The following is a 25,414-nucleotide window of genomic DNA, read 5'->3' on the forward strand; positions in this document are numbered from 1 at the left end:
ATACATAAGGGGGATTACCAATAGACCCCTGGCAGTCTTCAAGCTGGCACTGGACAAGCACCTAAAGTCGGTACCTGACCAGCCGGGCTGTGGCTCGTACGTTAGTTTACGTGCAGCCAGCAGTAACAGCCTGGTTGATCAGGCTCTGATCCATCAGGAGGCCTGGTCATAAACCGGGCCTCGGGGGCATTGACCCCCGGAACACTCTCCAGGTAAACTCCAGGTATATATCTGGGGCCCTCCTGTATTATATGTGGTGCCTTCCTGTGCTGTGTATGTGGGGCCCTCCTGTGCTCTGTATGTGGGGCCCTGTCCTGTACTATATATCTGAGGCCCACCTGTACTATATATGTGGTGTCCTCCTTTGCTGTGTATGTGGGGCCCTCCTGTACTATATATCTGGGGCCCTCCTGTGCTGTATATGTGGGGCCCTTCTGTACTTCATTTCTTTTATGCAGTGTTCAGGTAATGTAGTTTACATGTAATAAAATATTGTTAGCCACAAAGAAAGCCACCAGCATACAGTGCATTTCAGACCTTTGTTAGACAAAACCACACATGGGACGTGCATTTTGTAGTTATTACACAACCTACACACAGGAAAGAAGCTTATGGTGACATTTTGGTCTAACTTGGACCACTGACAAAGTCACACTGACTTTTTCAGTGGTTCAAGCGGGATCAAAACTTCATGGTAAGCCTCTCTCTCCTGTGTGGGTTATTTGTGTATTGTTCCAGTCGTGGTGTTGTGCCTTTGTCTTTTGTAGTCAGTCCAGAGTGGGTTTAGCACTGCCATGAATCTAATAATGTTAATCATACTAATAATGGTAGAATTACCTACAAAATATTAGGTAAATGGACAGATGCAACTAATGTGACATTTTATTGTGGTAATATTTTGCTATCCAGGAACTTTGTCAACCATAACACCTTGACAAAGCTGTGCTGTATAGCCCTTGTGGTTTAGTGCTTCTTTTTGATTATAATAATAATAATTGACAAAGCTGTTGTCAGACATAACAGCTTGACAGATCTGTTGTCAGACATAATAGCTTGACAAAACTCATGAAGAGCAAAACATTGTCACAGTAATATGCCACATTAATTACATGTCCATTTACTGAATAATATTAATCTTGACTTATGATTTACATTTTACAAAGATGGTAAATGATGTACTGTAGCATATAATAGGTTAGGTTATTTAAAAATGTACAAGTGATAGTGTATATTATTTTACAGACTGGAGATATAACAAGAATTCAACGCAGGGAGCAGATGACCTGATTCATTGCTGTATCATGCAATGGCTAGGTGACTGTCCTCCTCCACACTGTCTACTCTCTCTACATAACTTGGTTGTTCATTCTGGACAGAAGCTGGGAAAGAAAGCAGGTGATTGGTATGGACCTGCATCTGTAGCTTACATATTTAAGTGAGTCAGCTTGTTGTCCTACTTGAATTAGTTTATATGAAACTGATAGAGGATTTGATATGTAGTGATATACTGTAATGATTTAGTTTACTCTTAGCTGCTTCTTTTAACAAACTGGCCGTATCCCACCAAGGCAGGGTGGCCCAAAAAGAAAAATGAAAGATTCTCTTTTTAGATTTAGTAATGTATGCAGGAAAAAGGGTTGCTAGTCCCTTGCTCCAGGCATTTTAGTCGCCTCTTATGACATGCATGACTTACAGAAGAATAATTTTGTTCCACTTGCTCATGGAGAGTTTACTCTTATACAACACTATAATAGTCCATGATAGTTATTTTTATAACAGTATACAGTAGTCAACCATATCTGTAGAAAATACATTCCAAGACCTACCATGGATACCTGAAACCGTGGATAGTAGCAAACCATATATACATGTCATTTTTTGTTTACATGTATACCTATGATAAAGTTTAATTGATAAATTATCCACAATAGGTCTAGAATTAGCACTTTTTTCTTTTTTTATTATTAACACACTGGCCGATTCCCACCAAGGCAGGGTGGCCCGAAAAAGAAAAACTTTCACCATCATTCACTCCATCACTGTCTTGCCAGAAGGGTGCTTTACACTACAGTTTTTAAACTGCAACATTAACACCCCTCCTTCAGAGTGCAGGCACTGTACTTCCCATCTCCAGGACTCAAGTCCGGCCTGCCGGTTTCCCTGAACCCCTTCATAAATGTTACTTTGCTCACACTCCAACAGCACGTCAAGTATTAAAAACCATTTGTCTCCATTCACTCCTATCAAACACGCTCACGCATGCCTGCTGGAAGTCCAAGCCCCTCGCACACAAAACCTCCTTTACCCCCTCCCTCCAACCTTTCCTAGGCCGACCCCTACCCCGCCTTCCTTCCACTACAGACTGATACACTCTTGAAGTCACTCTGTTTCGCTCCATTCTCTCTACATGTCCGAACCACCTCAACAACCCTTCCTCAGCCCTCTGGACAACAGTTTTGGTAATCCCGCACCTCCTCCTAACTTCCAAACTACGAATTCTCTGCATTATATTCACACCACACATTGCCCTCAGACATGACATCTCCACTGCCTCCAGCCTTCTCCTCGCTGCAACATTCATCACCCATGCTTCACACCCATATAAGAGCGTTGGTAAAACTATACTCTCATACATTCCCCTCTTTGCCTCCAAGGACAAAGTTCTTTGTCTCCACAGACTCCTAAGTGCACCACTCACCCTTTTCCCCTCATCAATTCTATGATTCACCTCATCTTTCATAGACCCATCCGCTGACACGTCCACTCCCAAATATCTGAATACATTCACCTCCTCCATACTCTCTCCCTCCAATCTGATATCCAATCTTTCATCACCTAATCTTTTTGTTATCCTCATAACCTTACTCTTTCCTGTATTCACTTTTAATTTTCTTCTTTTGCTTACCCTACCAAATTCATCCACCAATCTCTGCAACTTCTCTTCAGAATCTCCCAAGAGCACAGTGTCATCAGCAAAGAGCAACTGTGACAACTCCCACTTTATGTGTGATTCTTTATCTTTTAACTCCACGCCTCTTGCCAAGACCCTCGCATTTACTTCTCTTACAACGCCATCTATAAATATATTAAACAACCACGGTGACATCACACATCCTTGTCTAAGGCCTACTTTTACTGGGAAATAATTTCCCTCTTTCCTACATACTCTAACTTGAGCCTCACTATCCTCGTAAAAACCCTTCACTGCTTTCAGTAACCTACCTCCTACACCATACACCTGCCACATTGCCCCCCTATCCACCCTGTCATGCGCCTTTTCCAAATTCATAAATGCCAGAAAGACCTCTTTAGCCTTATCTAAATACTGTTCACTTATGTGTTTCACTGTAAACACCTGGTCCACACACCCCCTACCTTTCCTAAAGCCTCCTTGTTCATCTGCTATCCTATTCTCCGTCTTACTCTTAATTCTTTCAATAATAACTCTACCATACACTTTACCAGGTATACTCAACAGACTTATCCCCCTATAATTTTTGCACTCTCTTTTGTCCCCTTTGCCTTTATACAAAGGAACTATGCATGCTCTCTGCCAATCCCTAGGTACCTTACCCTCTTCCATACATTTATTAAATAATTGCACCAACCACTCCAAAACTATATCCCCACCTGCTTTTAACATTTCTATCTTTATCCCATCAATCCCGGCTGCCTTACCCCCTTTCATTTTACCTACTGCCTCACGAACTTCCCCCACACTCACAACTGGCTCTTCCTCACTCCTACAAGATGTTATTCCTCCTTGCCCTATACACGAAATCACAGCTTCCCTATCTTCATCAACATTTAACAATTCCTCAAAATATTCCCTCCATCTTCCCAATACCTCTAACTCTCCATTTAATAACTCTCCTCTCCTATTTTTAACTGACAAATCCATTTGTTCTCTAGGCTTCCTTAACTTGTTAATCTCACTCCAAAACTTTTTCTTATTTTCAACAAAATTTGTTGATAACATCTCACCCACTCTCTCATTTGCTCTCTTTTTACATTGCTTCACCACTCTCTTAACCTCTCTCTTTTTCTCCATATACTCTTCCCTCCTTGCATCACTTCTACTTTGTAAAAACTTCTCATATGCTAACTTTTTCTCCCTTACTACTCTCTTTACATCATCATTCCACCAATCGCTCCTCTTCCCTCCCGCACCCACTTTCCTGTAACCACAAACTTCTGCTGAACACTCTAACACTACATTTTTAAACCTACCCCATACCTCTTCGACCCCATTGCCTATGCTCTCATTAGCCCATCTATCCTCCAATAGCTGTTTATATCTTACCCTAACTGCCTCCTCTTTTAGTTTATAAACCTTCACCTCTCTCTTCCCTGATGCTTCTATTCTCCTTGTATCCCATCTACCTTTTACTCTCAGTGTAGCTACAACTAAAAAGTGATCTGATATATCTGTGGCCCCTCTATAAACATGTACATCCTGAAGTCTACTCAACAGTCTTTTATCTACCAATACATAATCCAACAAACTACTGTCATTTCGCCCTACATCATATCTTGTATACTTATTTATCCTCTTTTTCTTAAAATATGTATTACCTATAACTAAACCCCTTTCTATACAAAGTTCAATCAAAGGGCTCCCATTATCATTTACACCTGGCACCCTGTTCAAGAAACTTACCTACCACACACCTATCACCTCTACCATGGTTACAAGTTTCTCCTACTTTAGGTCCTGTGCATTCAGCAATCTCCGTTCAGCTTCCAGCAATTTGTGAGAAAGAAGCCCATAACTCTTGCCTTCAAAACTTGCCTTTTAACTGGCTGCCAAGATGCCGAAAAATGCTTAAAAATAAAGGTCCTGAAGATAAAGACGTACAAACTATGCTATTTGCTCTTAAGTATCTGCACACTGTAGTCAAAGCATAATAGTTTTACCATCTTATGAGCAAGAGATTGTAATAACTCACTACAATGGATACATTACAAATCTTTTCATGGAACATTGCTTCCATCAGGAAGCGGTTGCCTGACTTACATCATATTAGTGCAACCAAGAATATTGATGTCATCTGTTTGCAGGAATGTAGATTGAAAGATGGAGCACCTCCACCAAACTTGCCTGGATATGCAGCTTATAACCTAAGGTCAACCAACTGTTGTGTGATGTATGTCAGAAAGAACTTGCCACATTCACTCCTTTCCTTGCAGAGTCGAGTTAACATGCAGTATCATGGTGTCAAAGTATATGCAGGCGATTTTTCCATAAACATTTTTAATCTCTATGCCCCAGCGAACCAGCTTCGACCTGATGCTGTTGTGATAGAAACACAGGCCTTATCTCTAGGCTTTATTGAACATAGAATCTTCATAGTACTTCTGCAACAACAAAATATAATGACTAGTACATCTAATAATGGCTTCTACAGGGATGGTGATGTCTTGCATATGTCAAGAGAAAAGTTATAACTACAGGCCACATATTTAAACTCACCATGTAATCTGCATCGCTGATAAATGGATAAAGTAGGAGAGAATCACACACCATGTGTTGGTGCCCATGACACACACCAAACTGTTGTTGTTGTTAAGGGCCCCTAGAGGTGGTGCAGTATTATCCTGCTGCTGCTCCCCACAGGACCAGTATCACTACAATCTCCCCCTTCTAAAATATCAGAGACAGTAATCTCCCAAACTGTTAGGTGGGCGACGTACACGTCCCGACCTTCGTAGCCCTTGAGCCTCTTCACCAGGTTCGATATTTTCCAGCGGGGTTTGATTAACTGCTGGAGCAGAATCCTCTATTTCCATAGGGGTAGTCTCAAGGGGCTTTCCAGGAGAAAACGAAGCATCTTTCACATCTATTGGTGTATCTTGAGATTCCACACTAATAGGGATTTCAACTGGGGCTAAATGTCTTGTAGATACTGTAGTCTCTTCACCATTTTGGTAGCGAATGTGGGCGTAATGTGGATTAGCTTGCAGGAGCTCTACCTCTTCCACTAAAGGATCCGTCTTGTTCATCCTACGGTGACTCTTCAGGAGAACGGGTCCAGGATGACATAACCAAGTGGGCACGGAGGCTCCCGTAGAGGAACGACGTGAATAGTTGAGGAGTCTTTCATGAGGGGTTGCATTAGTAGCTGTGCACAGCAGTGATCTAATAGAGTGAAGAGCATCAGGTAGGACAGTTTGCCAGTGTTGAACAGGTAGATTGCGCGACTTTAATGTCATTGTAACTGCCTTCCATATAGTACCATTGAACCGCTCCACTTGACCATTGCCTTGAGGGTTGTAGCTTGTTGTTCTGCTGCAGGCAATACCTTTGCTAGCCAAAAACTCCTGAAGTTCGTTACTCATGAACGAGGATCCCCTGTCTGAATGGATATAAGCTGGCATACCAAAAATAGAGAACAACTGTGAAAGACAACTAATAACAGTTGAAGCAGCCATATTTGCACAGGGGAATACAAAGGGAAACCTTGAATATTCATCTACTATGTTAAGGAAATACCTATTCTGATTTGTGCTTGGTAGAGGTCCTTTGAAATCTATATTCAATCTTTCGAAAGGCTGGGTGGATTTTATGAGATGAGTCTTCTCTGGCTGATGAAAGTTTGGCTTGCACTCTGCACATACTCTGCATGCTCTGATCACTTGTCGCACATCTTCCACTGAGTAGGGCATGTTCTTTGATTTGACAAAATGGTACAGGCGTGTAACTCCTGGGTGACACAAAGCCTTGTGGAGAGCTGAGAGTGATTGCAAATCATGACATGCTGCTCCACAGTGGGACCTAGAGAATGCATCAGGTGAGATGTTCTCTTGACCCGGTCGGTACAGAATATCAAAGTCATAACACGATAGTTCCATCCTCCAGCGTAATATCTTGTCATTCTTTATCCTACTTTTGTGCCTCTTGTCGAACATATACATCACGGACCGTTGGTCAGTCCTTATGGTGAAATGTCTACCAGTTAAATAATGCCTCCAGTGGCGAACTGCTTCTATGATGGCCTGGGCTTCCTTTTCTACAGCAGCATAACATTTCTCTGATCCTTGAAAAGTTCTCGAAAAGAAGGCTACTGGTCGTCCTGCCTGAGATAAGACTGCAGCAATGGCAATGTCAGATGCATCCGTTTCCACTTCGAATGGTAGGGACTCATCAATGGCTTGAACTACTGAGTTTTCAATGTCCTGTTTGAGAGTATGGAAAGCGGCTTCTGCTTCCTTTGTCACAGGAAATGTGGTAGCACTCAATGGGCGGACTTTACTTGAATAGTTGTAGATCCATTGTGAGTAATAAGCAAAGAGACCAAGAGTTCTTCGGAGTGACTTTTTGTCTTGAGGCATTGGAAGTTCCCGTAGAGGTCGTAGTCGTTCAGGGTCTGGGAATATTGAACCTCCTTCCACTACATAACCAAGGATGCTAAGCCTTTTAGTTGAAAAAGTGCACTTTTCCTCATTGTAACTGATATTTTTCTTCTTGGCGGCTTCCAAAAACTTATCAAGGTTTGCATCATGTTCCTCCTGGGTCTTGCCACAAATGGTAACATTATCTAAATACGCGTAGGTTCCCATGAGTTGCTCTTCCTGAATGAGTGAATCCATAATTCGTTGGAAGCAGGCTACCCCATTGGTGACTCCAAAAGGGACTCTGGTAAACTGATACAGGCCATCACTAGCCTGAAACGCTGTGTATGGTTTATCTTCATTCCTTATAGGGACTTGATGATAGGCACTCTGCAGATCAATTGTGCTAAACACGTAGTACTGAGCAATTTTGTTCACTGTATCGTCAATTCGAGGTAGAGGGTACCCATCAAGAAGTGTAAATTTGTTGATTGTCTCAGAGTAATCGATAGCCAGTCTCCGTTTCCTATAACCATCTTTAACAACAACAACCTGTGCACGCCAAGGGGAATCACTCGGTTCTATAATACCCTCCTTCAGCAGCCTCTGAGTTTCTTTCTCAATGAACATCCGATCCTCATAAGAATAGCGGCGTGACTTAGCTGATATAGGATGGCAATCCGCGGTAAGATTTGCAAACAGCTTTGGTGGGTCTACCCTTAAAGTGCTAAGTCCACAGACAACAAGAGGAGGCAGTTCACCTCCATATGTTAAGGTGACACTACCATGCAGCTTCTGAAAGTCCTGACCAAGGATAACATCAGAGCACAGTTGTGGCAGAATAGCTAAATGTACATCTTGATAATCCTTTCCATTAACTCTGAGATTTACCTTACAAAACCCTAAGGTCTGAATAGAGAGAGATGTTGATGCCATGGAAACGGTACCTGATGAGTGATGTAGAGTCAAGGAGAGCCGTTTAACTAAGTCAAGGTTGATGAAACTCTCTGAGCTGCCACTATCAATAAGACCATCTACTTCTGTTCCTTTGATGAATACTTTCACAACTGCCTTTGACAGTGAATTTGGAGTAGCCGCAGAAGTCACTGTTGCTAGAGTCGCATGATCACTGGAATGTGTGGAGGCACTAGCTCTTGTTGATGCATTAGCACGACATACTTTAGCAAAGTGACCTTTCTTGTGGCATTTATGGCACATTGCTTCACGAGCAGGACACTTTGGACGTGGATGTCTTGAAAAACCACAAAAGAAACACACCGTACCTGCTGCTGCTGTCACTGAGGCAGGTTCCCCAGTAACTTCATTGCAAGAGTCTTGGTCAGGAATTGCAGCACTTACCACTCGAGAAGGCTGAGTGGTACTGTATACTTCAGAATTCTTCTGGGCTGAATCTAGAGCTCTTGCCTGGTCAAAGGCAGCGGCTAAGTCGAGAGTTTTATTCTCCAATAAACGCTGCCTTATTATTGGTGATTGCAGGCCACTGATAAAAGCATCCCTGATGGACTCTTCACAATACTGAGCAGCTGTCACTGCTTGGAAGTGACAGTCCTTACCTAAAATTTTCAGTGCTTGAAAGTATTCCTCTAAGGACTCATCAATCTGCTGGCGGCGAGTTGCAAGGCGATAGCGTGCAAAGATTTCATTTGTAGGTTTAATATACTGAGACTTGAGGGTTTTGATAGCATCTTCGTAGGTATTACACTCAGAAATAGCCTCATATATCTTAGGTGACACAAAATTGATGAGCAGACTTAGTTTATCTAGATCTTCTTTAGGAAGGGCTCCCAAGAAGTTTTCGAAAGTCTTAAACCAGTGCTTCCATTCCTGAGCAGCCGTTGATAAGCTGGGGTCACAGTCTAGCCTCTCAGGTTTCAGTAAACGCTCCATGTTGTGATGTAGTCTAGCGCAGGATCACCACCAGGTAGCCCAGGATTCTATGTTCAATAAATTGTTGTGATAGAAACACAGGCCTTATCTCTAGGCTTTATTGAACATAGAATCTTCATAGTACTTCTGCAACAACAAAATATAATGACTAGTACATCTAATAATGGCTTCTACAGGGATGGTGATGTCTTGCATATGTCAAGAGAAAAGTTATAACTACAGGCCACATATTTAAACTCACCATGTAATCTGCATCGCTGATAAATGGATAAAGTAGGAGAGAATCACACACCATGTGTTGGTGCCCATGACACACACCAAACTGTTGTTGTTGTTAAGGGCCCCTAGAGGTGGTGCAGTATTATCCTGCTGCTGCTCCCCACAGGACCAGTATCACTACAATACATAGAAAGGAAGAACTTAGGCAACAGGAATGGGAACAGTTTGTTAGTGGATTAAATAGGTCCACCCCTTTGAGTTTGGCTTGGAAAGGTATAAATAAAATAACCAGGAAAAAGACTGGCAATGTTGCTCATCCCTTTCCTCTTGAAAAAGCAAATGACCTCATAAATGACTGGTCCAAAACATCCAGGCATGAAAGCCTTCCATCTCATATTAGAAAAAATTTAGAGAGTACTTCTGAAGAAATGTTGAAACTGATTAATTTTATGAGCCAAAATATTGATGAGAGTGATTGCCTCTTTACCGAGTATGAATTAGATAATGCATTAACCAAAGGTCGATCAACTGCTCCTGGAGAGGATGGTATAACCTATGATATTCTCAGAACTCTAAGGCACGTGCCTGATAACCCTTTGTTGGCACTGTATAATCTCAGTTACATTGAGGGCGTTCTTCCTACTTCCTGGACCAATAGTCTCATTGTGCCTATCCCTAAGCCCCAACCTCTTCAAGGGGGGCTCCTTGGCGTGGTGAAGAGGCTCTTGGTCTGAGGAATTAGACCTATCGGTCTTCTTCCTCAGACCGAACCTAATTACCCCCCAATCTCCCCTCCCCTATCCCATCCTCCCCATCCTCCCCTTTTTCCTTTCCTCCTCCTCCTCCCCACTCCTCCCTTTTGCCCTTCCTCTTTTTGTCCTTTGGGATTTCTCCCACAGGCGCGCTAGTTCCTAGGTAGGGGAAAGGATACCGGGGTCCATCCCATTCCGTTGAGGTTCTTGGCGGTGGCGTAGTTTGCCGTGGAATCTGGATTGCCTGGGGATGTCCCGATCCCTCTCCGGTATCCCGGAGTAGCTTTGGGTGTCTTTTGGGCGACGGGTGTATCTCTGGAAGCCACCTTTCGGATTCCGGGGGTGGTGGCCGAAGGAGGTATGCTTTGTGGCGGATATCCGGCCGCCCTCTCTTTTGTCCACCGAGGTAGCTCGGCAGATGTGAGGTTGCTATCCCAGATTGTTAGTTTACTGGCATGATGGGTAGGGTATGGCACGGGTTCCATGCTGCATCTGCGCTACTTGCGGTGCTGAGGTCCTCTTGGGCGCGGAGGGAGATTTCTGGCCCTTTCATTCCTCCTAGGAACTATCCCTCCCCGGTCCCCCCTTTTTTTTTTCTTTTTTTTATTTTTATTTTCTTTTCTTCTTTCTTTTTTTTTCTTAAAAACAAAAAGAAAGAAGTAACCTAACCATGGCAGCCCTAGTCCATGAACCTGGTACCCCCGGGCCCCTTCTTGATACCGCACCCCGTTCTGACCCCGCCTCGTCTTTGGACCACTCTTCAGACATTCCTCATGCCTCTGTACCTATTGCCGGTGCTGTTTCCTCACCCGCTTCAGGTACTGAGGCCTCGACTGACTCCTTCGATTTATCAGACCTTCGCTCTCCTCTGACTATGCTTCCGGCCTCTCCCTCTACGGTGCGGCAATTTTCAAATCGCCGACCCGTTCCACGTCGGACCAACTCTGGTCCCACGCCTAAACGTCAACGACAATTACCTGCTGATGATACTTCTCCACCTTCACCTTCTCGTTCTTCTCAGAAACGATCGACACGTCCTTCACTACCTTTCCACGCTCAGTTTCAGACTGAACAGTGGACTAAATTCTTCACTTTACGACCAACTTCCTCTACTGCCTATCTTTCTGACCATAGTATTGGCAAGGCACTCCTACGCCATGTTGGTAAAGATATTTCTTTTCATGCTCTTAAGAGCGGTACGCGCATCATTACCGTACAGAATGCTACCCAGGCTCGTGAGCTCTCTCGTCTTTCCCATATAGATACTGTTCCTGTCACCCTTGAAAAACATCATTCCCTCAATTCTTGTAGTGGTACCGTCATTCTGCCCCATACCATAGTTCAACAAAATTTCCAGACATGTGGCACCGACATTCTAGAACAGCTGGAACTCCAAGATCTCCCAATCCTCAAGGTAGACACTTACGTTCTTCCTGCCCGTGGGCGGAGACGATACCCTAGCAATGTGGCTCGTTTAACTTTTGACAGCCGAGAACTCCCATCCTCAGTTTATATAGCAGGACATCGGTTACAAGTTCGAAAGGTGATCCCTACACCACAACAGTGTAGAAATTGCTGGCGATTTGGCCATCCAGCGAAATATTGCAGATCTATCGCCGAATGCCCAGTCTGTGGTGCCGATGACCATTCTAATACGTCTTGCAATCGATCTCCCTCTTGCCTTAACTGTCATGAGGCTCACCCTTCGTACTCTCGCCGTTGTCAGGTCTATTTAAACGAGCGGGAAATCCGTTACCTCAAAGAGACAGAAGGTCTCCCTTATGCCATGGCAGTTTCTCATCTCCGCCTCCAAGGGAGACTCCCACGTGTTTCTTATTCCCGTGTTTCAAAACGTCCCCCCACTTCTGGTATCCCATCTTCTACACCCACCTCTGTGGTTACCTCTCCCATAATCACTCCTGTATCTAATCCTTTTGCTGTCCTCGGCTCAGACGTCCCTACTTCAACGCCTCAGTCTAATCTCGCTTCTTCGAGTTCTCTCTTACAAGCCTCAGTATCGACGAGACCTCGTACGACACCTCTTCCCAATCGTCCCTCTACTTCTCAAAAGTCAAAAAAAGGTCCGGTAACACCTCCTACCCATCTTCCACCTCCTCATTTTACCCTCCCTGTCTCTGTCCCTAGTTCTTCCCCTCTCACTGGCTCAGTTACAAGTGCAGAGGTTCACCCTCCTCCTCGTAATGTACCTTCCTCCCCTGTTCCCTCCCAAGTTTCTTCCTCTTCTGCCACCTCCCAGGTTCCTGTCTCTTCTGTCCCCTGCCACGCTTCTCCAGTTCCCTCCACCCTTTCGCCCCCCCCTACCTTGGTACAGTCCAATACAGTTCCAATCTTTACTCATCCTCCCCCTACCATTCCCAATATTGTCTCCCATACGACATCTCTGAATTCCGAAACACTTGAAGCAATCTCTGAATATATTGCAGAGACCAAACCATCAATGGACACTGATCCACCTTCCGCTCTTTCTCTCTCCTCTGCTCCATCTGCGCAACTCCTTTCTTCACAGCGCACCGTTCCTTCGCTGCTTGAACATTTTCCACTGCCTCCGCATGTGGACTTTTCTAACCCTTCTAGTCCGTAGGAACCCTTACCTGCGGATTTCAAGTATCTTTATCATTGCCAATCATGGCCTTTTTACAGTGGAATATACGCGGCCTCAGGGGTAATCGGGGTGAGCTTCAGATGTTACTCTCCCAGTTTGCCCCTGTTGGTGTTTGCTTACAGGAACCAAAATTACACTCTGCTGTTATTTCTCACATCTCAGGCTATAATTTATTGTATTCTTCAGATCCTTTTCCTGATGGGACCTTTAATGAAAGTGCCCTTCTTCTCCGCACTGATATTCCGTACCATCAGCTATTTGTTCATACTTCGCTGCATTACACAGCAGCCCGTATCCACTTACATAGGTGGTATACGCTCTGTTCTTTATATCTCTCTCCTTCTCGGGCATTATCTATTCCGGATTTTGCCTTCCTTGTTTCGTCATTACCGCCACCGATTCTGTTACTTGGTGATTTTAATGCCCACCATTTCCTCTGGGGGGGGTCTCACTGTGATTCCCGTGGAATTCAGTTAGAGGCTTTTCTTGCCACCCACCCCCTCCATGTTTTAAATACAGGTACTCACACCCATTTTGATCCTCGGACTCATACTCTCTCTTGCATCGATCTCTCAGTTTGCTCTTCCTCCGCCGCATTAGACTTCACTTGGTCTGTTCTCCCGGACTTACATGACAGTGATCATTTCCCAATCATTCTTACTTCCCCTTCATATTCGCCACCTCTTCGCACCCCACGCTGGCAATTTAATCGGGCAAATTGGAACCTTTACTCACACCTGACTGTTTTTAAAGAGGTTCCTTCTTCGTCCTCCATCGATGAGCTTTTACACCTCTTCTCGTCCTCCGTTTTCACCGCAGCTTCTCATTCTATACCCCAAACTTCGGGCAGGCATTCTCAGAAATGCGTGCCTTGGTGGTCTCCTGCTTGTGCTCGTGCAGTACGTTTGAAACGCGCTGCATGGGGCAGGTACCGGTACAATAGAACCACAGAGCGACTCCTTGATTTTAAACAGAAGCGTGCGATCGCTCGCCGTGTCATCCGTGACGCTAAACGCACTTGCTGGCGAGATTATGTCTCCACCATCACCTCTGCTTCCTCTATGAGTGCAGTCTGGAAAAAAGTACGAAAACTGAGTGGTAAATATTCTCCTGACCCGGCTCCTGTTCTGCGGGTTGCCGGTGTTGATATAGCAAACCCACTAGATGTTGCCAATGAAATTGGCAATCATCTGGTCCGTATTTCTCAGGGACTCCATCTATGCCCCTCATTTCTTTCCTCAAAGTCTGCCAGAGAGTTAGCACCCTTGGACTTTTCTTCTCTCAGAGAAGAACAGTATAATGTGCCTTTTACACTTCAAGAACTGGAGGCAACACTCTCAGCTTGTCGATCATCGGCAGCTGGGCCCGACGACATTCATATTCGTATGCTACAACATTTACATCAGTCAGCCCTTGCAGTCCTATTACGCCTTTACAATCTTATTTGGTCACAAGGAGTTCTTCCACAGCTGTGGAAATCCGCCATTGTTCTCCCTTTCCGCAAACCAGGCACTACGGGACATGAAACCTCCCACTATCGTCCCATTGCTCTTACCAGTGCAGTTTGCAAAGTAATGGAACGTCTAGTAAATAGACGTTTAGTGTGGTATTTAGAGACACACAACAGTCTCTCCACTCGTCAATATGGCTTTCGTAAGGGACGTTCTACCATAGACCCCTTACTGCGCTTGGATACGTATGTTCGTAATGCCTTTGCGAATAACCACTCAGTTATTGCCATATTTTTTGACCTTGAGAAGGCATATGACACAACTTGGAGGTATAATATTTTAGCCCAAGCCCACTCCTTAGGCCTTCGAGGCAATCTACCATCCTTCCTTAAGAACTTTTTAACTGACAGGCATTTCCGTGTTCGGGTTAATAATGTGCTCTCCCCGGACTTTATCCAAGCTGAAGGTGTCCCCCAGGGATGTGTTCTGAGCACAACACTTTTTCTCCTTGCTATTAATGATTTGGCCTCTAGTCTTCCATCAAATATTTGGTCATCACTCTATGTTGATGACTTCGCTATTGCCTGTGCAGGCGCTGACTGTCACCTCCTTACAGTTTCTCTCCAGCATGCAGTCGACCGTGTTTCCAATTGGGCCACCACACATGGGTTTAAATTTTCCAGCACTAAAACCCACCAAATCACTTTCACTAGACGCTCTGTCATCTCCGATCATCCTTTGTACCTCTATGGCTCCCGTATCCCTGAACGTGATACAGTCAAGTTTCTGGGCCTCCTCTTTGATCGTAGGTTATCCTGGAAACCTCACATTACCTCTCTGAAGGCAACTTGTCACAGCCGGCTGAACCTTCTTAAAACCCTTGCTCATCTTTCGTGGGGAGCTGATCGTCGAACCCTCCTTCACCTACATTCCACCCTTATTTTATCGAAACTTGATTATGGTGACCAGATCTATTCAGCGGCATCTCCTGCTACTCTCTCTAGCCTTAACCCCATTCATCACCAAGGATTACGTTTATGCCTTGGTGCTTTTCGCTCTTCCCCTGTCGAAAGCCTCTATGCAGAAGCGAACGTTCCATCCTTATCCGATCGCCGTGATGCCCATTGCCTGCGCTACTATGTACGCTCTCATGATCTCCGCAATCCTTCCATTTATAGAATGGTCACTGATATTAGTAGACATTCTTTATTTGTTCGCCGCCCCTGCTTACTCCGTCCCTTCTCTCTTCGCCTTCATTCGCTCTTGTCTTCTCTTCAACTACCACCTTTCTATGTACATGTAGCATCTCACTTTTCCCTACCCCCCTGGGAAGTTCCAGCTGTTCGAGTCTGTTCTTTCTCCCTCCCTTGCTCGAAAGCCCAACTGTCTACGGTCGCTTCCCGCTCTCTTTTTCTTGACCACTTTCACTCTCATTCTCATGCCATTGCTGTGTACACAGATGGCTCTAAGTCTTCTGACGGCGTAGGATTCGCAGCAGTGTTTCCGGACAGCGTCGTACAAGGGCATTTACTATCTTCAGCTAGTATTTTTACTGCTGAATTATATGCCATCCTTACAGCACTTATCCGTATTGCATCTATGCCTGTGTCATCATTTGTGGTTGTCTCAGACTCCCTTAGTGCTTTACAGGCTATACAAAAATTTGATACACCTCACCCCTTAGTCCTCCGTATCCAACTTTGGCTACGCCGCATCTTTACTAAGCATAAAGATATTGTTTTTTGTTGGGTCCCTGGTCATGTTGACGTACAGGGCAATGAACAGGCAGACACTGCTGCGCGGTCAGCAGTACATGACCTACCAGTTTCTTATAGAGGTATTCCATGTACGGACTATTTTGCTGTAATATCTTCCCACCTTCACACCCGTTGGCAACAACGTTGGTCTACTATGCTCGGCAACAAACTTCAGTCTATTAAACCGAGTATAGGTTACTGGCCGTCTTCTTATCACCAGTGTCGAGGTTGGGAGACTACTCTCTCCCGTCTTCGCATTGGCCATACTCGTCTTACTCATGGATATCTCATGGAGAGGCGTCTTGCTCCTCTCTGTGAGAATTGCCAAGCTCCATTATCAGTCAGCCACATTCTGTTGGACTGCCCACTTTATCAACGAGCACGCAGAATTTACCTCTGTCGTCGTCTTCGCCCCGCTGCTCTCTCTTTACCTTCCCTTCTCGCTGATGGACCCACCTTTCATCCGGACTCTCTCATTGACTTTTTGACAACGACTGACTTACTTCACAAATTCTGATACTTTCAGCCCTTTCTACTTGAATCTCTTGCTACCCTCTACCCCCGTACTATCCCCTGCCCCGCTGTTTTCTGTAACCTGCTGATCATCCCCCCTCCCTTCTGCCATCCAATTCCCTTGCTTCCTTCCCTACCCTGCAGCGCTGTATAGCCCTTGTGGCTTAGCGCTTCTTTTTGATTATAATAATAATAATAGACTATTCTTGGCTGTCCCAGATCTACAAAAGTTCGCTGGTATTTCTAGTATCAGTGATAGGATTTGAAATTAACACTGTACTCGGTATTAGAATGTTGAGAAACGAACCAGACACTGTCACAGTGAATCTTACCAAGTGTCTAGAGGTAAATACACACAGATCTAAATGGATTGTGAAAATGCAATTGCATTAAGTTTTATAACCTGCATGAACTGTATCACTGTAGGCAACAAGAGCATTTCACCCCTCCATGGAAGATGTGTTCATTTAATATCACATACCTACAAGTCCCTCCCAAGAAGCTCATTGCTAGTAATCCCTTCCTTAAATCTCTTGTTAGAGCAACTGCTCAAGAAGAAATTTCTCACCTAGCTGGTAGTAATAAGTTATCACAAGTTATATACACTGATGGATCTAAACAGGAGTCTTCTGGCAGGGCTGCATCTGCTCTTGTTGCCACCTCCCTAGTTAAGAACGATAATAAATTTGTTGAGTTAGGCATAAGAATTAACAACTGGGCGTCTACACTGCAAACTGAATTGTTTGCAATCCTAATGGCGCTAAAGCTAACCTATGACACTGAGCTTGACTCTATCATCATTACTGATTCTATGTCATCATTGAAGGCTCTTGACTCATATAATGACTCCAACAACATGCTCATTGGGGAAGCCAGGTATAGATACTCAAAAATTAGGGACAAAGGAATTAATGTACAATTGCTATGGATCCCATCACACATTGGATTACTCCTTCATGATAAAGTTGATATGTTAGCCAAGAAGAGTATCCAGAAGGAGAATGTAGAATATAACTTTGGTATAACTGTGTCTAGCATTAGGAATAATATTAGGAGAGAAGTAAATAATGAAAATGATTGTTATAGGAATGCAGTTAGAAGCCTGAGTAGATCTATAACCCACTATGATAACATGAACGTAGATAAGTATGTTTATGGAGCAACTTGCAATGTGAACAGACTGACTGATGTTGTAGTGGCCAGGCTTAGGCTTGGTTACAAGTACTTCTGGCAGTTTGGGAGACACACAGATGATGATCAAACTAAATGTAAATTATGTGATCAGGCATATGGTCACTCTCTTGAACACTATGTGCTTAATTGTCCACTTATTGAGGAATACAGAGACAGACAGTATAATAACCTATGTGACATGTCAAGATATCTTATTAATGAAAATAAGATACCAGATATACTAAGCAAATTTCCTAAATTTGCTTGTAACAGATAAGTGAACTATAGATATGTAGATATAAATCCATATGTATTCCTGTTAACCCTTTGGGGCCTAGTTCCTAGGCCTTTTGTGTATCCATATGCTCTCGCGCTACCGTCCACAGGATGGATATGGGGTGCACAATAAACTAGCCACTTCGGTTTAATCCCATTTATTTTCCCCCACCAAAACTCCCCTACCCCCTTCAGTAATATAATAGTTGATGATAGGTATTTAGTTACACATATAATAGTGTATCCCTGAATCCCTTCATAAATGTTACCTTGCTCACACTCCAACAGCATATCAAGTCATAAAAACCATTTCCTCCACTCCTGAGTGTGTTAGGAGAGAGTGGAGGCAAATGGTCTTATATTTGACATGCTGTTGGAGTGTGAGCAGGGTAACATTTATGAAGAGATTTGGGGAAACTGGTTTGCTGGACTTGTCTTGGAAATGGGAGGTACAGTGCCTGCACTCTGAAGAAGGGATGGAGATATGTTGCAGTTTTTGAATTGTAGTGTAGGCATGTCTTTGGCAAGGCAGTGAGGGATTATGAAAATGTTTTTTATTTTTTGGGTCACCCTGCCTCTGTGGGAAACAGCTGATTTGTTAAAAAAAAATTAAGGGATGAGGAGGCATGTTTATGAGAGTGAGTAATTCTGGAAGACATTCAAGGTATTCTTGTCTTACATTGAATGAAGTTAATTCCCAATACTCAGTCATTGATTTATTTCCACATGATAGAATGTACAGTGATGGGTGACACTTGGTTGAGCATGCAGAAAGCCCCTGGTGATGTATGGTTCTAGTGATGTATGGCCCTGGTGATGATGTATGGGTCTAGTGTTGTATGGCCCTGGTGATGTATGGTTCTAGTGATGTATGGCTCTGGTGATGTATGGTTCTAGTGATGTATGGCCCTGGTAATGTTATATGGCCCTGGTGATGTATTACTCCACCTCTTCAATATAACAATAACATGATAATAACAATACAGGTTGAGAATCCCTTGTTCAAAATGGTTTTTTCAAAAAGTGCGTATGATTTTGAAATGTTTTGGATTTTGTAATATAATGAAATAACTTGGGGATGGAACACAAGTCTAAAGACTAAACCCATTTATACTTTATATGCAGGTTATTACTAAAAGTAAAAAGGAAAACTTGCATTTTTCTTGTTAGGTCACCCGACCTCGATGGGAGATGGCAGGTGTCTTAATAAAAAAAAAAAATCCAGGTTATTACACACGTCCTGAAAGCACATAACGTATTTTGCAGCTTATAAGACGCGAAATACTACACTCGTTTTAGTTTGAGTGGCTCAGCATCAGACGTAACTGGGAGAGCTACAGCCCACCCCAAACCCTAGACTTGTAACTCCCATCACTGACCTTCAGTTTATACGACGCAGGCTGATTTTTGGAGACATTTCATAAGCCGCAAAATACGGTAGTTTTACAATGTAGTACAGTGGACCCCCGCATAGCGAACTTAATCCGTGCAAGAGGGCTGGCCGTTATGCGAAATGTTCGCTATGCGAATTAATTTTCCCCATAAGAAATAATGGAAATAAAATTAATCCGTGCAAGACACCCAAAAGTATGAAAAAAAATTTTTTTTACCACAAAAAAATGTTAATTTTAGTACACACAAACTGAAAAAGGCATGCACAATTACATGACACTTACTTTTATTGAAGATCTGGTGATGATTGATGGGATGGGAGGAGGGGAGAGAGAGTGTTAGTGTTTAGAAGGGGAATCCCCTTCCATTAGGACTTGAGGTAGCAAGTCCTTTTCTGGGGTTACTTCCCTTCTTCTTTTAATGCCACTAGGACCAGCTTCAGAGTCACTGGACTTCTTTCGCACAACATATCTGTCCATAGTGGCCTGTACCTCTCGTTCCTTTATGATTTGTCTAAAGTGGTTCACAACAGTGTCATTGTAACAGTCACCAGCACGGCTTGCAATAGCTGTGTGAGGGTGATTTTCATCAAAAAAGGTTTGCACTTCAAGCCATTTTGCACACATTTCCTTAATCTTTGAAGTAGGCAATTCCTTCAATTTCTCTCTCCCCTCCTTTGAACCAGTTTCCCCAGGTCTGGCCTCTTGCTCTTGAAGTTGATCTATCAGCTCATCAGTGGTTAGTTCTTCATTGTCCTCCTCCACCAACTCTTCCACATCCTCCCCACTAACCTCCAACCCCAAGGACTTCCCCAATGCCACAATTGATTCCTCAACTGGTATACTCCTCTCAGGGTTAGCCTCAAACCCTTCAAAATCCCTTTTGTCTACACATTCTGGCCACAGTTTCTTCCAAGCAGAGTTCAAGGTTCTCTTAGTCACTCCCTCCCAAGCCTTACCTATAAGGTTTACACAATTGAGGATATTAAAGTGATCCTTCCAAAACTCTTTTAGAGTCAATCGAGTGTCTGTGGTCACTTCAAAGCACTTTTGAAACAGAGCTTTTGTGTACAGTTTCTTGAAGTTGGAAATGACCTGCTGGTCCATGGGCTGCAGGAGAGGAGTGGTATTAGGAGGCAAAAACTTCACCTTAATGAAGCTCATGTCCCCATAAAGTCGCTCTGCCACGTCTGTAGGATGACCAGGGGCATTGTCTAACACCAGGAGGCACTTAAGTTCTAATTTCTTTTCAGTTAGGTAATCTTTCACATTGGGGGCAAATGCATGGTGTAACCAGTTATAGAAAAATTCCCTAGTGACCCATGCCTTACTGTTTGCCCTCCACAGCACACACAAATTATCCTTGAGGACATTCTTTTGCCTGAACGCTCTGGGAGTTTCAGAGTGATACACTAATAAAGGCTTAACTTTGCAATCACCACTAGCATTGGCACACATCAACAAAGTAAGCCTGTCTTTCATAGGCTTATGTCCTGGGAGTGCCTTTTCCTCCTGAGTAATGTAGGTCCTGCTTGGCATTTTCTTCCAGAACAGGCCTGTTTCATCACAATTAAACACTTGTTCAGGTTTCAGTCCTTCAGTTTCTATGTACTCCTTGAATTCATGCACATATTTTTCAGCCGCTTTGTGGTCCGAACTGGCAGCCTCACCATGCCGTATCACACTATGTATGCCACTACGCTTCTTAAATCTCTCAAACCAACCTTTGCTGGCCTTAAATTCACTCACATCATCACTAGTTGCAGGCATTTTTTTAATTAAATCCTCATGCAACTTCCTAGCCTTTTCACATATGATCGCTTGAGAGACGCTATCTCCTGCTAGCTGTTTTTCATTTATCCACACCAATAAGAGTCTCTCAACATCTTCCATCACTTGCGATCTTTGTTTCGAAAACACAGTTAAACCTTTGGCAACAACAGCTTCCTTGATTGCCGTTTTCTTGCCCACAATAGAAGAGATGGTTGATTTGGGTTTCTTGTACAACCTGACCAGGTCGGTGATACGCACTCCACTTTCATACTTATCAATGATCTCTTTCTTCATTTCAATGGGAATTCTAACCCTTATTGCTGTAGGGTTGGAACTAGAAGCTTTCTTGGGGCCCATGGTCACTTATTTTCCAGAAACAGCACCGAAAACACTGTAATAATACGAAATATTCCGAGTGTATGCTTGAATGTTACCGCGGAGGCTGGCTGGTAAACAATGGCACGGGCGGCACATGTGAGGCTGGCTGAGGGCGCACATTGGACGCGTCTCGGACGAAGGCCGCTGAGCGGGTTTTTGTCCACTATGCGGGGCAAAATTTTAGCGAACAAAGCGTCCGCTATGCGGATTGTCCGCTATGCAAGGCGTCCGTTATGCGGGGGTCCACTGTATTTGTTATCACGTCCGAGACGTCAGTAAATGAGTACGTCACTAAGTGAGGAGAGGCTGTATTGTACTAAGGTCTGACAGTGATAACTATAACAAACTGGCACAAAGAGGGCATCAGAGGGTGACCCAGGGTATGTAAGGTCACACTTGCAAGTGTCTGGGTACACAGTGACCTTCATAGTGCCTGGGAACCTCCCCACAACCTACTTGAATTTTCCTTTTGTGGGGTCAAGAAAGCAGTTTGATGAAGCTTTTTGAATTTTGGATAAGGGATACTCAGCCTGTAATAATAATACATGTACTATATATAAAATGTTATCATAGTATACATCAGTATCATATAGCTCGAATATGATCATGATAATGAAATAAAATGAGGTTAAAGTTGAGATGCCGACTGTTGAGAGAAAGTGTTATGACAAGTGATAAATGCTCCTCCTAGAACTCCTTCATGTGCACATTCTTTCACTCTTAAGAGCTTTTTCCAGGCACAACTAAAAAAAACTTTCTCTAAGAGACAAACATAACTTGTGCTACAGTGTATTGGTGGTGCAAATATAGTGTAGGCACACCTCTGAAGGAGGGAAGTGTAGTGTAGGCACACCTCTGAAGGAGGGAAGTGTAGTGTAGCCACACCTCTGAAGGAGGGAAGTGTAGTGCAGCCACACCTCTGAAGGAGGGAAGTGTAGTGTAGGCACACCTCTGAAGGAGGGAAGTGTAGTGTAGCCACACCTGTGAAGGAGGGAAGTGTAGTGCAGCCACACCTCTGAAGGAGGGAAGTGTAGTGTAGGCACACCTCTGGGAAGATGGAGTGAGTGATGGTGAAAGTGTTTCTTCTTCTTTTTGGGGTATCCTGCCTTAGTGGGAGACTAACGGTTTGTTGAAAAAAAAGTATGAACTTCAATCCAGTTTTGCCTATTTGCTGGGTGTTCTTGACAGATAGGCCTACACAAAGATAGGCGTACACAATTATAAAATGATACAGTAATTGAATGTTGTTTAAAAAATATTTTTGAAAAGATCAACACTTGATAAAGAAATAAGAATAAAGGTAATGGATAAGATTAAAACAAAAGCTGATATATGTGAAGGTTGTTTAGTTTGTGGTTATAGGACCCAAAATGTATATGAAACTAAGTTGCAGTTAGACTCATTATTTGAAGTTCCTAATTATTATAAAGTGCTGGGATGCACAAATACCTTAATTCTGTCCTGAGAACTGATCACTTATGTAGACAGGGCAGATGGGTCCACTCCTGTAAAAGAAAGTTACAATAAGTAGATTATAAAGACAGTATTTGAAAAGTAAAATAAGGTGTAGTAATGGGAAAAACTATGGTAGTAGCTAAGGAACTGTGCATGGTGATGGTTTGTTATGGGTATACAAGCAGGAGAGAGCCTGGCTCACTGTTGTGTATTCAGGCTGGAAGGAAGTGCCTCACTCTACCTCTTGAGTGTGTCCAGGAGCTAACATTTGTGATTAATTAATATTTGATGTTGTAACCATTATATCCAAAGTGGCTACAGGTTGTGAACATTCTGGGTTAAGGCCACAAAGGAGATTGGAGTAATAATTGTTTCAAATTAGACCATGTAAATAGGTACCATGTATTGTACTGGTCAGGCTCAGACCAGAGTAGGTATCTCTTGCTATGAATGGGAAGACTGTGCCAGAATGCTGAACGTGTATAAATTGTAATTACCTAACTTTAGAATACGTATAATGTTATTTTTGTAATATTGGTTTAAATAGCATGTTGACTGTGAGGATGGATGAACAGGGTTTCAGAGACTGTGAAGGACTAATCATGAATGTAAGTACAGTATTCCCCCTAGACCTTATAAGACATTAATAAGGTAACTTACACAAGATGAAATAGTGAGAATCATAACAACAATTTACAAAATGTGTAACAATTTACAGATAATGTGTGAATCCCAGGAGGAAGAAGTGAGAGAGAGTGAGAGTGAACAGAGGATGGTATGACATTGAAGAAATCACAAGGGAAAAAAAAGCCATGTATCATGTTAAAAACTATGTTTCTCTTTTTATGTTTTTAAGTGTATGTTCTTAATCAGCATAAAAATATTACCCGTGGGGTATTATAAGAAATTTTGAAAATATTCCCAAAAATGTTTAAAAATGCTGAACTATAGATGAAAGAGTGGAAGGGGTGACAGTGGATGAAGAAAGAGTGGAAGGGGTGACAGTGGATGATGAAAGAGTGGAAGGGGTTAGTGGATGAAGAAAGGAGAAATGGATAAAAACCAAGAAATACATTAGAGGCATAAAAAGTAATGCCAAATAAATTGAATGATTTTTTTGCCTTTCAGAGATGCTGTTGAAATGGGCTCCAAGTACATTCCTGGTTTACAAAATCTGCATCTATGTTGCCCAGGATTGTGCTGGTGAGTCACCTATACTATCTTTGCAGAAGCCTGCAGATATGACAGTGAGATGTCACTCTAAACAGCAAATATCCCAAACCTCTCTTCTAAAGTGCAGACATTGTAACTGACTCAAGAAACCGTAATGACACGATTGCAAACCATACCCCCGGCTGGGATTGAACCCGCGGTCATAGTCTCAAAACTCCAGCCCGTCGCGTTAGCCACTAGACCAGCTAGCCACAATAAGATTCATCCAACTAGGTATATTTCTACACCATAGGAAGGTTAACACAGGCACCACTGTGACCACAAATGCAAGTTTTTACAGACGAATCTCCAGCTAGAGTGGCCGTGACGAACTCTAGCTCAAGTCCCTTCACTGCCGTCATGTGACGGCAAAACTTGCATTTAGTGGTCACAGTGGTGTGCCTATGCTAACCTTCCTATGGTGTAGAAATATACCTAGTTGGATGAATCTTATTATGGCTAGCTGGTCTAGTGGCTAACACGACGGGCTGGAGTTTTGAGACTCTATGACCGCGGGTTCAATCCCGGCCGGGGGTATGGTTTTTTTCAGAGTAGGTTGGTAGACAGCAACCACCCAGGGAAGTACTACCGTCCTGCCAGATGACTGTGAAACAGAAACCTGTAACTGTTTTGCATGATGGTAGGATTGCTGGTTTCTTTTTCTGTCTCATAAACACGCTAGATAACAGGGATATCTTGCTACTCCTACTTACACTTTGGTCACACTTCACAGACACGCACATGCATATATATATACATACATCTAGGTTTTTCTCCCTTTTTCTAAATAGCTCTTGTTCTTCCTTATTTCTTCTATTGTCCATGGGGAAGTGGAAAAGAATCTTTCCTCCGTAAGCCATGCGTGTCGTATGAGGCGACTAAAATGCCGGGAGCAATGGGCTAGTAACCCCTTCTCCTGTAGACATTTACTAAAAAAGAGAAGAAGAAAAACTTTATAAAACTGGGATGCTTGAATGTGCGTGGATGTAGTGCGGATGACAAGAAACAGATGATTGCTGATGTTATGAATGAAAAGAAGTTGGATGTCCTGGCCCTAAGCGAAACAAAGCTGAAGGGGGTAGGGGAGTTTCGGTGGGGGGAAATAAATGGGATTAAATCTGGAGTATCTGAGAGAGTTAGAGCAAAGGAAGGGGTAGCAGTAATGTTGAAGGATCAGTTATGGAAGGAGAAAAGAGAATAT

The 25,414-nt window shown here is 43.3% G+C and overlaps 2 long non-coding RNA genes across 2 annotated transcripts in view; one reads left to right on the plus strand and one right to left on the minus strand.

Moving 5' to 3' along the window:
- Positions 1-25,414, plus strand: part of LOC138851711 (uncharacterized) — a 32,854-nt gene that overhangs the window by 2,922 nt on the left and 4,518 nt on the right. Inside the window, exons 3-4 of the long non-coding RNA XR_011391361.1 lie at positions 1,243-1,435; positions 24,130-24,204. This is a non-coding gene — a long non-coding RNA (uncharacterized lncRNA). The remainder of the gene's footprint in view (positions 1-1,242; positions 1,436-24,129; positions 24,205-25,414) is intronic.
- On the minus strand, positions 1,217-24,370 carry LOC138851712 (uncharacterized). Its single transcript, XR_011391362.1, has 2 exons — positions 22,996-24,370; positions 1,217-1,379 (listed from the first exon to the last, which is right to left on the minus strand). It is a non-coding gene; the product is annotated as an uncharacterized lncRNA (long non-coding RNA).

The sequence above is a fragment of the Cherax quadricarinatus genome, unplaced genomic scaffold (genome assembly GCF_038502225.1).
Source record: "Cherax quadricarinatus isolate ZL_2023a unplaced genomic scaffold, ASM3850222v1 Contig1772, whole genome shotgun sequence".
Taxonomy (NCBI): Eukaryota; Metazoa; Arthropoda; class Malacostraca; order Decapoda; family Parastacidae; genus Cherax; species Cherax quadricarinatus.